The 14,627-nt window shown below is 34.8% G+C and overlaps 1 pseudogene; it reads right to left on the reverse strand.

The window, feature by feature from the left end:
• Positions 1-341: 341 nt before the first annotated feature.
• Positions 342-3,548, reverse strand: LOC112642795 (elongation factor 1-alpha 1-like; annotated as a pseudogene).
• Positions 3,549-14,627: the final 11,079 nt, after the last annotated feature.

Genomic DNA, 14,627 nt, shown 5'->3' on the forward strand with positions numbered 1-14,627 from the left:
GGCTACTTATTATTTAGACCATGACCACACAGCTAAACCAATAATCTAGAAAGCTATTAATGAAAGAAATAATACTTAATGCTTAATAAACATATTTTAAAACATTAAAAATAATAGTCCTCAAATATTTCCATACTACCAGCCAACTGTCACAGATTCTTCAATATGGAATTTAAGAACAAATCTCTGCTAACTTATCATCTTGGTCACAACATATATATGACTTTTATGTGGTTTTCAGAGTAGGTCATGTTCCCATATTTTATATTTCTACAGAATACAAAATTCTGTTGTGGAAATTTTAAAAGGCCAACCACATGAGAACAAAGAGAGGATATTGATTCAGTGATTACTATAGCAAGGGAGTCTGCTACCATCACCAAGTTTGGCAGGCATGGAGTGGCAAAGCTTTATAGTGAAAAAACTGGAAAGCTCTGGGTATGTCCTGATTGGATGTTGCTGACAATGGAGAAAACACACACTTAACTTTTTGGTGGTTTTATTTATTGTTTGTTTGTTTGTTTGTTTGTTTTTTCTGAGTTGAAAATGGGGGCAAAAATATGAAATTTGGCAGTTGTTCACCAAGTCTTGATTGCTCTAAGTACATCATGGCAAAGGTTGTGATTTGGTCTCCTGGACTTCTAGGTCAGAATTCTATTGTCATAGATTGTCTGGCTATGGTTTATTTGTATATTCAGTCTCTTGCTGTCATAATTACATGCTCTAATATCTGGTTGTCTTTCTTCCTTTCTTCTCCTTTCAACATTCATTCCTTTTTTTTTTTCTCATTAAACTTTTGTTTTAATGGGTCTCAAAATTCTGTGACAGATTTTTGGTCAATTGTTTCTATTAAAAGTAGTGATTTTAAAAACTAATAAATTAAAACTGCCACACACACACACACACACACACACACACCCAAATGGTCCACAAAATCTCCTTTCCTTCTGAAAGGATGCAGATGCATTTATGCTGCACTGTTATCATTAACCAGTCTTTTATATTAAACTTAACTGGCCAATTGACACAATCAGTTGTGAGACCATTCTTCCACCATTGATTAAGACTGGGGTGGCAGGTATTGGAGATAATATTCATTTAGCCTTCTGAGCTTTCTGGGCAGACTTGGTGACTTTGCCAGCTCCAGTTGCCTTCTTGTCCACCGCTTTGATGACACACCCACAGCAACTGTCTGTCTCATGTCACAAACAGCAAAACGGCCCAGAGGAGGACAGCCAGAGAAGCTCTCAACACACATAGGTTTGCCAGGAACCATATCAACAATGGCAGCATCTCCAGATTCCAAGAACTTGGGACCATCTTCCAGCTTTTTTTCCAGAATGATGATCTATCTTCTCCTTCAGTTCAGCAAACTTGTAAGCAATGTGAGCTGTGTGACAATCCAGCACAGGTGCATATCCAGCACTGATTTGGCCTGGATGGTTCAGGATAATCATCTGAGCCATGAAGCCAGCTGCTTCCATTGGTGGGTCATTTTTGCTGTCACCAGCCATGTTGCCACAACAAACATCTTTGACAGATACGTTCTTGACATTGAAGCCCACACTGTCCCCAGGAAGAGCCTCACTCAAAGCTTCATGGTGCATTTCAACAGACTTTACTTCAGTTGTAACACTGACTGGAGCAAAGGTGACCCCCATACCAGGCTTAAGAACACCAGTCTCCACTCGACCCACTGGGACAGTACCAATATCACCAATTCTGTAGACGTCCTGGAGAGGCAGATGCAAGGGCTTATCAGTTGGACGAGTTAGTGGCAGGATGCAATCCAGAGATCCAAGCAGTGTGGTTCCACTAGCTTTCCCATCTTTATGGGTGATTTTCCATCCCTTGAACCAAGGCATGTTAGCACTTGGCTCCAGCATGTTGTCACCATTCCAACCAGAAATTGGCACAAATGCTACTATGTCAGGGTTGTAGCAAATTTCCTTAATGTAGGTGCTGACTTCCTTAACGATTTCCTCGTGTCTCTTCTGGCTGTAGGGTGGTTCAGTGAAATCCATTTTGTTAACACCAACAATTAGTTGTTTTACACCCAGTGTGTAAGCCAGAAGGGCATGCTCACGGGTCTGCCCATTCTTGGAGATACCTGCTTCAAATTCATCAACACCAGCAGCCACAATCAGGACAGCACAGTCAGCCTGAGATGTGCCCGTAATTATGTTTTTGATAAAGTCTCTGTGTCCTGGGGCATCAATGATGGTCACATAATACTTGCTGGTCTCAAATTTTCACAGGGAGATATCAATGGTGATACCACGCTCACGTTCAGCTTTCAGTTTATCCAAGACCCAGGCATACTTGAAGGAACCTTTACCCATCTCAGCAGCCTCCTTCTCAAATTTTTCAATAGTTCTTTTGTCGATCCCTCCACATTTGTAGATCAGATGGCCAGTAGTAGTAGACTTGCCCGAATCTACATGTCCAATGACTACAATGTTGATGTGAGTCTTTTGCTTTCCCATTTTGGTTTAGGTTTAGTGGTGGTTTTCACAACACCTGTGTTCTGGTGGCAAACCCGTTGTGAAAAAGCTCATTCCCTTCTTTTTCAACCAACAAATATTTATAGAGCATTGTGTCAAGAAGTGGCTATATAATGACAGCTTTCACTTCACAGAGCTTATAATTCACATGAATTGTGTGCAATTTTTTTAGCTAGCCAGACATGGGGTGGGGAGGACATTAGTGTTAGCAGTCTGGACTCAGATTTGACCTCATAACTGGAGGCTAAAGACCCAACACATTTAGCTAAGTGAAAGGCATTGGCCCAATGGGCAGCCCTCTGAACAAAGAGCAGCCTATTTGAAGGACTGCAATTGAAAACTATTTTGTTCCCTGGAGTCAATGTTAGATCACTAGTGTAGGTAGAGTATGGTGGCTTAAAATGAGGATTTGAGTTAAATAGGGTCAGGTCATATTTGTGGAGAATTTAAAGAACTAGCTATTTAAAACAGAAGCAAATCTTTTAAAAGGGCTAGCATTCAGATTTTGCCTAGCTAAATGACATCCCCCTGCTGTGAGGAATAATAAGTAACGGTAAATTCTGCAGGTTACATATCCTTTCTCAAATTCAAATGGCAGAGCTATTCTCAGATAAAATTAAAAATGTGGACCAGAAATGTAAGAATTGATAAAAAAAAAACATATATTTTCCACTGATAATGCCAAATATATGTCTATGGAACCTTTCTAGAATTCCAATACTGGATAATTCTATTATCGATTTTACCCGTATTTCACCAAAATATTGGTGCCCTCAATCATAGCCGACCTTTGGTGCTCCTGGAGCCCAAAAGTGTAAGCAAATACTACATTATTGAATAAAGTAGACTTACACTTTCACATGGGCAGGATGCTGGAAATTAGGCTTATATGAAACTACAATCATGAGGTAAGGTCTGATAATTCAACATCTAAATCGGCATTTTGTCCACTAATCAGGCCATTTCCATTGTGGAAGTGTGCTTTTTTACAGCCTGATTTTAACTATGAACGTCGTGATTCAGGATGTGGGTAGAATACTTAAAAAAAATTACTGAAAAACTGGGGGATCCCTGGATGGCTCAGCAGTGTAGCACCTGCCTTTGGCCCAGGGCGTGATCCTGGAGACCCGGGTTCGAGTCCCACATCGGACTCCCTGCATGGAGCCTGCTTCTCCCTCTGCCTGTGTCTCTGCCTCTCTCTGTGTGTCTCTCATGAATAAATAAATAAAATCTTTAAAAAACATTACTGAAAAACTCACAAGTAGGAAATAGGAAAAATAAGATGACAGAAAAAAACAGTATATCCAAAGTCACTATAACCACCAATGAAATAACAGGCAACTACTAACAAGAAGTAGGTAGATATATTTAAAAATTTTGAAACAGGAATGTCTGATATATGACATAGAAGTATATGGGTAGTCAAGTTATAATTTCACTCTATACTTTCAAAATTTTTACTTTGTACATATATAACTTCCATAATTAAAACTATATTATGAAAAGAGAAAAAGGTATTTAAGAGATATATATTAATATATATACTAATTCTGAAAAGTATGCACAGAATGACCTGTTTTGTGTTAAAATTGATATCTGTGTAGACATGTAGAAAGGTAGCTCTGTGTATATATAATTGAATGTTTTCATATAGATATAGTTGAATATATATATATGTATGGATAAAAGATACAGATCTATGCTTAAGAAAATGGACAATCAATTTGATCATGGTTACACATGGGGAGTGGAAGTATGAAATAGGGAATAAGGGGACTCAGAATGAATATTTTTTAAGTCTTTAAATTAGTATTATTTGGATAATATTTAACAATGATCAGTAATGTTCTATAATGTAAAATAAGCAATTGCGTTAAATGAGCATTGAAGGAAAGGCATAATGTGATTAATTATGCAAAATTGCTGACTAGAAAGAGAATATATAGTTTATTTAAACAGACATCAGTGAAACATTATAATAAGGATTGGGACATAAAGAAGTAAGAGATGAGGCCATGGTGAGATTAATTAAACTCTATCATTGTGTAGAATTTCAAGTGTGTTTATTAATTTTCTAAAAGAAACTATTCTCTTAAGATATTATAATGATAAGTTCTCATCTTATAAAGAGAAAAACCTCTCCCTGTGGTGTAATCATATTTATGCTTTTGTTTCTGTTTGATTTTGTAACATATTCTTTAAAACATTCATGTATAAGACACGGTTGAAATAATTCACTGTAGTGTTTGACCTTGAACATAAAAATAAAACCCAAGATATGCCATCTCTACTTGTACACAGGGAAATAACTGATCATATTTTAGCTATTCTAAGGAAATAATGCCATGTAAATACCCTTTCTTTTTATAGAAAACTACTGTATATGGATTTTTTTTTTTTTTTGATATCGTACTATAAGCTCTGGTTGCCTTTGTAGTGAAAACCCAGCAATTCATCTGAAAGGTCATTCAGGACTAGGCACAATAATTTCAGCTGATCAAATCAATTATTTATACAATGAACTACAGTATGGTTCCCGCTAGAAATTACCTTATTATAGCTACTCACTCCCACTGAACTCTAAGAAAAGTGACATTTTGAAATACAAAGCTTATTCTCTTCAGTAAGCTTAATACGTATCGGCATCTCTCTGCGGCTCTTTTCTCTATTGAATAGCTGTCAGTCAGCAAGAGAGGGACCATTCCCTAAGCACACTGCACAGTAGGTTTTCTTGACATGATGGAAAATTTTCCAGTTGGCAGAAGTAAAGATTGAGGGAGGTAAAGCTTTGGACTCAGCATGAAAGGTAATAGAGCTATTAGCCAAATACCAAATTCAGAGATGCTGGTACTGCACAACCAGGCAGCTAAGAAGGAGTTTTAATGTCCCATGGGGCACAAGTTTAGGAGAGTGTTTGGCAGATTAAAGCATACAAATAGAGAGGAGAACATCTTTGAAATAGAGCTTTTGGTATGGAAATCAGTGTGATTTTAAATTAACAATTATACTTAGATAGATAAAGAAGCATTTGGACAAAGTGGACAAGATATCAGCATCCAGTTAATGGTATAATTACAAAAATAATCTCCTGCCCACCATACTCTAATAAAATAATCATACCTATGACCCCCATGACCCCTACATGTTACTATGCTCTCTGGTGATGTATTTATTTATTTTAACCACACTGATCTGCCTAAAACTGGCACTACAGTAATCAATAACATTCAGGAGAATTTTAGATCCATGTTCATTTAACTTTTTATGCTTAGGTGAAACTAGAGAGTAATCAAAGGACCTAAGTTTTTTTAAATGATAATTTAAGAAAGAAATGTTTAGACAATCACTGGAGCAATGCCGTATTGTGCTATAATATACACAATAGCCTTGAATTCTGGTTATGTGGTCCCTAGAGTTTAGAGGACACCACGTGTCCAGCTAGTTCAATCTGTATGTAACAAAAATCAGTGACAGAAATATCATGAATAAACATTGGCATCATCCACAACTCACTGTCAAGCACATGCATCAAATTAATATATGCATCTACTCATATCTGTTTATATATTAGACATCACTGTTATTAGACAAAGTAACATAGGCAAAATGCATTATAGTCTAAAAACAATGGAAACAAAACCAACACATGCTTATAAACTAAAAAATGTATAATCCTTGGGGTGACTGAATGGGTCAGTCAGTTAAGCATCTGACTCATGATTTTGGCTCAGTCATGACTCAGGATTGTGAGATGTACCCCTGCATCGGGCTCTGCATTCAGCAGGGAGTCTGCTTGAGAGTCTCTCCCTCTGCCCCTCCTCCCTGTGTGCACTCTTTATCTCTCTCTCAAGTAAATAAATAAAATTTTAAAAATGCATAATTCTGCAATTCTTTAAATTAAGTTGATTTTACTTTTATTTAAGCTATTTCAAATAAAAGACTTTGGTAGAAATTCTTGACAAATAATAGTCTAGAATATATTGTGTTGAAGAAAGCATTCTCTAAGGTTTAGTCAGCACCAATTAGCATTTCTGTACATTATTTATTAAGTAGTTAATATTTCTGGTGGTGAATTATTCATACCACTAGGAAATTAATAGAGATAAAGCTAACAGCTTGATCTAATCACCATCATCTCTATCTGGTCTCCTGTTTCCATTCTGTCCCACTTATAACCCTACAAAATATGGCAGCTAGAATGATCCTACAAAAATTGATGTCAGTAATGTGTTTTGTTTTATTTTGTTTTCCCTTAGAGTGAGATAAGAAGCCACTAGTTAAAGCGTCCAAAGGCTCATTTCACTACAAGGAAAAACAAAAGTCAATGAAGTGATAACAAGAACCTGCAAAATCTAGTACCTGCTATTTCTCTAACATATTTTATCTTGTTCCACTTTTGGCATTCTGCTCCAGACACAGTGGCCTATTGGGCAGGGACAGACCCTTTTTGTAGATGCCTTTGACTAGAAGACCTGCATAAAGTGACAGAGCAAGACATGCCACTATCTTAGAGGAAAAACATTCCAGGCAGAGGAAAGAGGAATTATATAAGCCTGAGTTAATGCCACTAACTCACAAACACAGCAGGTTATGGAAAGTTAGACCATTACTGAGGACAACATTGTTTCAAAATTTTTAAATTAAATTTTTTAATTTCATTGAGATATAACTCTCATACAATGAATTGCATATATTTAAAGTATACAGTTGGATAAGTTTTGACATTTGTATTTCACTTCCTTTCCATCTGGATATCCAAATGCTTCAGCACAATGTGCTGAAAATGCTATTTGTCCACCAATGAATTTTCTTAGAACTTTTGTTAAAAGTCAGTTACTTATGGTCTATTTCATAAATCTCTTCTGTTTCATTAATCAATTTGTTTTTGTTTTAATGCCAATTGTACTCTATATTGATTTATCAGGTGTCCTGAAATCAGATGTTAGCCTCTTGTATTCATTTCCTATCACTGCTGTAATACATTATCACAAATACATTCTCTTAAAATGCAAACTTATTATCTTAAAGTTATAGAGGACAGAAGTCTGAAGTAAGTATCACTGACCAAAAATCAAAGCATCAGTAGAGCTGCATTCCTTTCTGGAGGTTGGGGGCTTATAATCCTACATTTATAATCCTACTTATAATTCTTAACTTTTCCAGCTGCTATAGATATCAGTTACTCTTTATTAGCACAGATCTAATGCTAGATTAGCATTCTTGTCTTTCCTGAAATTTCAACTTTATAATTTCAAAGCAAGTGAGCTTCTGGGCTTTACCTGTGTTCCCCCTCCAGGTGCTATCACCTGGAAATTCCATAGGCCGAATCCTAAGCCAACTCCAGGAATCGCTTCATTTGGCTTATATGCTATCATTATCATTGTTTTCTTGGCTGTTATTGAATATATGAAAAGAAAACTGCCTTATTTTTTTATCTAGTATTTATTTGTTTGAAGCAGAAGAGTGAATCTAGTCACTTTACTCCATTAAGCTGGAAACAGGAATCTCTGTTTATGCCTTCTTCATATCTTGACTTTTTAACTAGATCCTACTATCAACTAAAAGGAGCAATCAAAGTCATAATATTATTATTTAATAATTATTTCAAGTTCCTCAAAGCCCACTATTCCAAATACACTGTCGATTTTCTAGCTGGTACTGACTATTTCTGGCACCATTATCTGGCAACTCCATGTTTCTTCAACCTAATATTTTTGTTGTTGTTGTCCTTTGCACACATAATACTCTATGTTCATTATAACAATATACTTGTAATGTGAACGTCCTAGCCTACTTCAGGCTTTCTCTTGTGCTCCTTCCTTTATTGTCAATATAAATATCTCCCCACAACGTTGATTTCTTAATTACTTAACACGTATTTTCTTATTTAAGAAATAATGTCTATGGCCCTTTCTTTCTGAATTGGTTGTCTTTTTATGTTCCCATTCTTCTCTAAATTTTGTTAACACTGAAAAACTTTTTTTCACCTCCCTAACTTGCTGTTAGATTATAAATCACTTCATGGGGGGATCCCTGGGTGGCTCAGCAGTTTAGCGCCTGCCTTTGGCCAGGGCATGATCCTGGAGTCCCGTGTCAGGGTCCCAGCATGGAGCCTGCTTCTCCCTCTGCCTGTGTCTCTGTCTCTCTCTCTCTCTATGTCTATCATGAATGAATAAGTAAATCTTTTAAAAAATAAATATATAAATAAATAAATTGATTAATTAATTAATTAAAAATCTTTAAAAAAATCACTTCATGAAATTAGTCACGCTTGTTCCATTTCTTTGTCCTCCAGAGCAAAGCTCCTGGTACAAACTAAATTTCAAAACATGCTTTAAATGAAAAAAACTAGTTAAGTGAAAAAATCATTGAATGACAATGAACAAATAATTGGATATTTTCATTGCCAATGACATATTTAGTAAGGTGCAATAATCCTTGACAGTATGTTCTTAGGTTAAGGTGACTAACATGGGTTATAGTGAAAAAATATAAGTAGGTAATTTCTCAATAAGCTATAATTATGAATTTAATTAATTGAGACAAATTCTATGAAATTTATGATATGCATAGCTAAGTCAAAACTGATCCTCCCCCTATCTGAAAAGGCAGTTTTTGGTGAAAAAATTAATTATACATCTGAGTACAGTATTAAAAAAATTTACTTAAGACAAGAAAAGTCTGATGAAGAAATTTATGCATAAATGGTGTTGATTTTTTTAAAATATGTATTTTATCAATTCAAATCCTAGAATCATGTCCTGCTAAATGTTTATTGATAAAAATATACTTGTTAAAATGTATAAAATATGAAGGAAAAAGGGATCAGTTGAACTTACTTTTTTATAAGCCTTTTGCAAGTAGTACATTTGCTAAACAAATACCTCTAGAGATAAAACTCTTTAATATATATACAAAAGTTTTTTCCAGTGAAAAACAGTAAATTTCAGTGCAGCAAAATAAAAACTTAAGACAGTAATTCATATTTACAAGCCTACCATCCTTAGTATAATTAGCACAATGAAGGAATTCAGAACATGTCTCCCCCAAATGTGTCACTTTGGCATGGAGACTATTTTGAGCTGAAGGTAATCAAGATTTCTGCAGCCTCTAGAGAAATTCTGCTTCTCCCTTAACTATGTAGAAGAATTTATGATCTTTTCTATAATAATGTTATTACCAGAGATAAATATTATCTGAGTGACCCATCTGTATGGCAGAGCAAACACTTAATTACCAAACATCTGCTCTTCTTCCTATTGCTCTATGAATTGCCCTCCTTCCCTTTGAGAGTTCCTATCCCATTCCTTAGCATAAGATAGGAATCTATATCTCATTTTACCTTCCTGTGCTTCATCTGTCATGTATGTGGAGTTCCTATGCAAACAACATTATATTAGAACTTTTCCTGTTAATCTATGTTAATTTAAATCTTGCCAGAAGAACATTTAAAGGGAAGAGGTAAATTTTACCTCCCCACAATATCCTTTGTCTTTTTCAAAAAATGATCTTCACATTTACCATTCCTGACAGTGGCCTTAAACATGGATAATAATTTTGGTGGATGACCTGATATTCATCATGGAATTTTCATTTAAATGTTGATTTATTTTTTTTAAAGATTTTATTTATTTATTCATGAGAGACACAGAGAGAGAGGTAGAGACACAGACAGAGGGAGAAGCAGGCTCCATGCAGGGAGCTCGACTTGGGAATCGTTCCCGGAACTCCAGGATCACGGCCTGGGCCGAAGACAGGTGCTAAACTGCTGAGCTACCCAGGGATCCCTAAATATTGATTTAAAAGATATATGTGAATTATAGAGGTCCAGCGTGTATAAGAAATGGATAGCTTGCTGAGGAATACCAATAATCAGAAATATATTTTAAAAATAAATCATAATAGCAATAACTTGTTTTTTAATATCAACATTATGATTTATGTCTTCTTCTGGGAAACAGCCAAGAATCAGGGTATCATCAGATAACTATTTAAACAGTAATTTGCACACTAAACCAATAAAATACGATAAGTGAAAGTTAGAAATAAAAATAGCATCAAATACCCCCTTTACTGATTGTTCACATTATTTCTATAAACACATAATTACTTAGTATTTATATTTTTCTTCATAAAGTTTTTTCTTCCCAAGTAGAGCTCTTTTCTAAGACCATGGAATCATGACCTGATCTGAAGGCAGATACTTAACCAACTAAGCCATCTAGGTGTCCTGATTTGTTTGTTTGTTTGTTTGTTTTACTTTTTAAATTTTAATAGAAATTTAGCACGTAATGATCACTACTGCTCATGAGGAATGCTCTAGCAAAAAGCATGAATGCTGTACTGTGGATATGCAATATTAAATGCTTCAATGTGATTTATTTTTATGATTATAGACACATTATAACTAGAAAAAAATAATGAAAGTTGTTGGATTTGCTTTAATAATTTAATAAGAATTGTTTATATACATAAAATAGGTTTTCATGGGTTTTTGCAAAACTACAATACTTAAACAAAATTCACTATTTTAGGGTAAATATCCATGTCAACAATCTGAAAATATAAATTTCAGTCAAAACTTGGTTGAATCAGCTGAACTATTGAATTACTGAAATTGGATGCATTTTATTCTTTTTTTTTTTTTTTTTAATTTATGATAGTCACACAGAGAGAGAGTGAGAGGCAGAGACACAGGCAGAGGGAGAAGCAGGATCCATGCACCAGGAGCCCGATGTGGAATTCGATCCTGGGTCTCCAGGATTGCGCCCTGGACCAAAGGCAGGCGCCAAACCACTGCGCCACCCAGGGATCCCAATGCATTTTATTCTAATAGAAATTTGCATGCAATTTTCTCTTTTGTAAATAGGTCAAATAACAGTTATAGCACGTGTGTGAATATGCAATTACTTTAATTTTCCTAAATCATAGTAAGATAATTTAGTTATCTTGTTTATACTTTTATGATTATTGTAGAGAAGTGTAATTTCAAATTTTTCTGACAACAATCTATCACCTATATCCTCTAGTCTGGTTCCAGAATCAGTATATTTTACATTTTTCTTACTTTTTGAGCATTTGGGGGGCAGAAACCTAAATTAAATGAAAAAGATTGTTTTTGTGCTATAATCTTGAACTTTAAAATCAATTGAAATGTACATTTAATTTAATTATTTGTCAAGTTCAGATCTAGTCACCTGAAAGGAATCTTTTCACCTGATTTCTTTAAGATACGTATAAAAGCAAAAATCCCCAAAGAGTGTTTTATAAAGAGTAATTAGTAATTTATTCTGTAAAATTCAGTAGACAGTCTTACCCTACACCCTGTGACTTCTGCTATTGCTAACACCATTATTTAAGAATTGTTAAGTAGAAAGCAGATAATTAGTTCCTATTTTATCTATTAGAAATCATCAGAATTTAACTTCTTAGTTATCACATTACTGTCATATTTATTTGTAATTAAGCATTTTATGCTAATTCTGAATTCATAGCTTGCTGTTATTAGCATACAAATGTAAGCCAATAATACATTCACAATTCTCTTTAAAGGATTAAGTTAAACTGTCCATAAACTAATGAATAACAAAAAAAAAAAAATCATGCAATTTCAGTTACCACAAACTTTTCTACAACCGATGCATTACGGGAATAGAAATGATCAGGAGCTCTTTTGTATTAGAGAAATTATGAAGGTATGAAATAGCCAAAAGGATAGTTAACATAGAAAATCCTATAAAATAAAAAATAATAGGATGTTTGGGACACCTGGGTGCTCAGCGGTTGAGTGTCTGCCTTTGGCTCGGGGTGTGATCCCAGAATCCAATCCAGGATCAAGTCCCACAACAGATTTCTTGCAGGAAGCCTGCTTCTCCCTTTGCCTGTGTCTCTCTCTCTCTCTGTGTCTCTCATGAATAAATAAATGAACTCTTTAAAAAAAATAATAGGATATTTATTTTAAAACTGAAGCTATTGTTTAATATTTAAAATTAGGGAAAATGTGAAGAAATTTAAAGGAAAATATGTCTTGAATTGATTGAACATGATTTATGAAATGTGAATTATTCAATCAAGCCATTTAATCCTAATTTTAAACTTGTTTTTATCTAAAAAATTGTTCACCCTTCTGACTCCTAAAAAGCTTTATTTTCTAGAGTTTTTACTTTTTTTAAGTAATGTGTGTGTAGTGTTTGTGTGTGTGTGTGTGTGTGTGTGTATGTGTTTCTTTCCATTAAAGGATACTAAAGAGATCAGAATTTTTTCTCATTGAAGTCCATAAGAGCATTTCCAATTTCCAATAATAGATCTTGACATATCTAGTTTAGGTTATAGGTTAACCCAAGAAATTTCCTCTCCTTGGCAAAACAATATATCCATGTAACATACTGGACGCATCAGTCCTTGACTAGATGCTGATCTAATCATATTTTCAATATCTGTGCCTTACCCACTCACTGAGCATTAGGCCTCCTTATGAAGCTACTAGTTCACAGTAGAAGATCAAGGAGAAAAAATTTTTAGCAAGCACTCCACAAAATACCTTTCTATTTGCTTTTTATAATGAATCAGGTAGAAAATGGCCATTCCATAAAGACTCTCCCTGCTCTGCCTCCTAAAATAGAAAGAAAAAAGAAAAGAAAGAAAAAAAAGAAAAAAAGAAAAGAAGAAAAGAAAGAAAGAAAAGAAAAGAAGAAAGAAAAGGAAAGGAAAAGAAAAGAAAAGAAAGAAAGAAAAGAAAAGAAAGAAAAGAAAAGAAAAGAAAGAAAAGAAAAGAAAAGAAAAGAAAAGAAAAGAAAAGAAAGAAGAAAGAGAGAGAGAGAGAAAGGAAGGAAGGAAGGAAGGAAGGAAGGAAGGAAGGAAGGAAGGAAGGGAAGGAAGGGAGGGAGGGAGGGAAAGCCAGTCCACTTCATAAAACATTCCCATATCAGCTAGGCAACAAAAGATCACTTTTTGTTCTGTAAGAATAAAATTGAGTGTGAAACAAAATCTTAAAAGGTTGTTTACTCATTAAATTGAGACAAAGGAACTTCTCTGCCACCACTTAAGTTTCATCAGGGAAAGGAGAGTTATGTTTTATAAAGTTCAAAGATGAAACACAGACCGTTTCAGTTTGGCAAGTATCCTATTTTGGTGGGAGTTTGAGAAGTGAAATTTTTTTAGTTACATTTGGGAATCCTAGGTTGCCACAAGGGGTCAAGTGAGCAGTCTGGGTACCCCGCAAGAGAATAATTATTTAGTGTTTAGGGTGGAGGGTTTTCTGAATCCAGCTATTTTCTGGAACAGTGGAGGTCACTGGGGTGCTTTCTGTGTGTGTGGTCAAAGTGCTATAGTTATAATGGTCCTTATTGGGGGTGGCTATGATGGTAGGCAGATTTTCACACAGTTGTCTTTTATTTCTAAGCATTCTTCTTTAGGGGCAGTATTGCATTACGTTAAGCTCTGAAGGCACACTGTATTAAAATCATTAATAGTCTATTTCTTTTACTTTCTTGCATAAAAGAGATTAACAATTTCAACCTATTCAGGTAAATACAGGATTTGAGGAAGGATGGAAATAGAATGCTAGAGGATTCCCAGTTTCCCCTGACTGCCACTACTGCTATTTTTAATTTGTTTTTTTTTTGTTTGTTTGTTTGGTTTTTTTGCAATTTATCTCTCCTACCTTGTAAACTTTTACTAGCTGATAATCCTCTCAGACTGACACAAATATTTTCCAAAGAATACAGATTTAATGGTTTTCAGCAATGTACCAGAGATCTTAAGCAAAAGACATGAAAATAGGACCAATTTCCAAATGTAAGTTTTCACTAGCTGAAAACCGGTACTTAAACTATAATCATAAAGCCAGGTACTTAACTTTTCCTATGCTATGAAAACCCTGATGCTTCAATGGGGTGTCTCTGGGTCTTCAAGTATTCTCAGATGCACATCAGCTGAGCAAACCTTTTTTTTTTTTTTTTTTTTTTGAGCAAAACTTTTAATCTCTATTGGCGCCACTTAAATCAATTTCTTTCTGATAGTTACATAAAGTGCATCCTGTTCTTTGGGTAGTGATTTTAATTGAATTGCTCTCCCTGATGTAAAAACAAATTTTGTCCCCATTTGCAATTTACCTTAACGTTC

This window comes from Canis lupus, chromosome 19 (assembly GCF_003254725.2).
Source record: "Canis lupus dingo isolate Sandy chromosome 19, ASM325472v2, whole genome shotgun sequence".
Classification (NCBI taxonomy): Eukaryota; Metazoa; Chordata; class Mammalia; order Carnivora; family Canidae; genus Canis; species Canis lupus.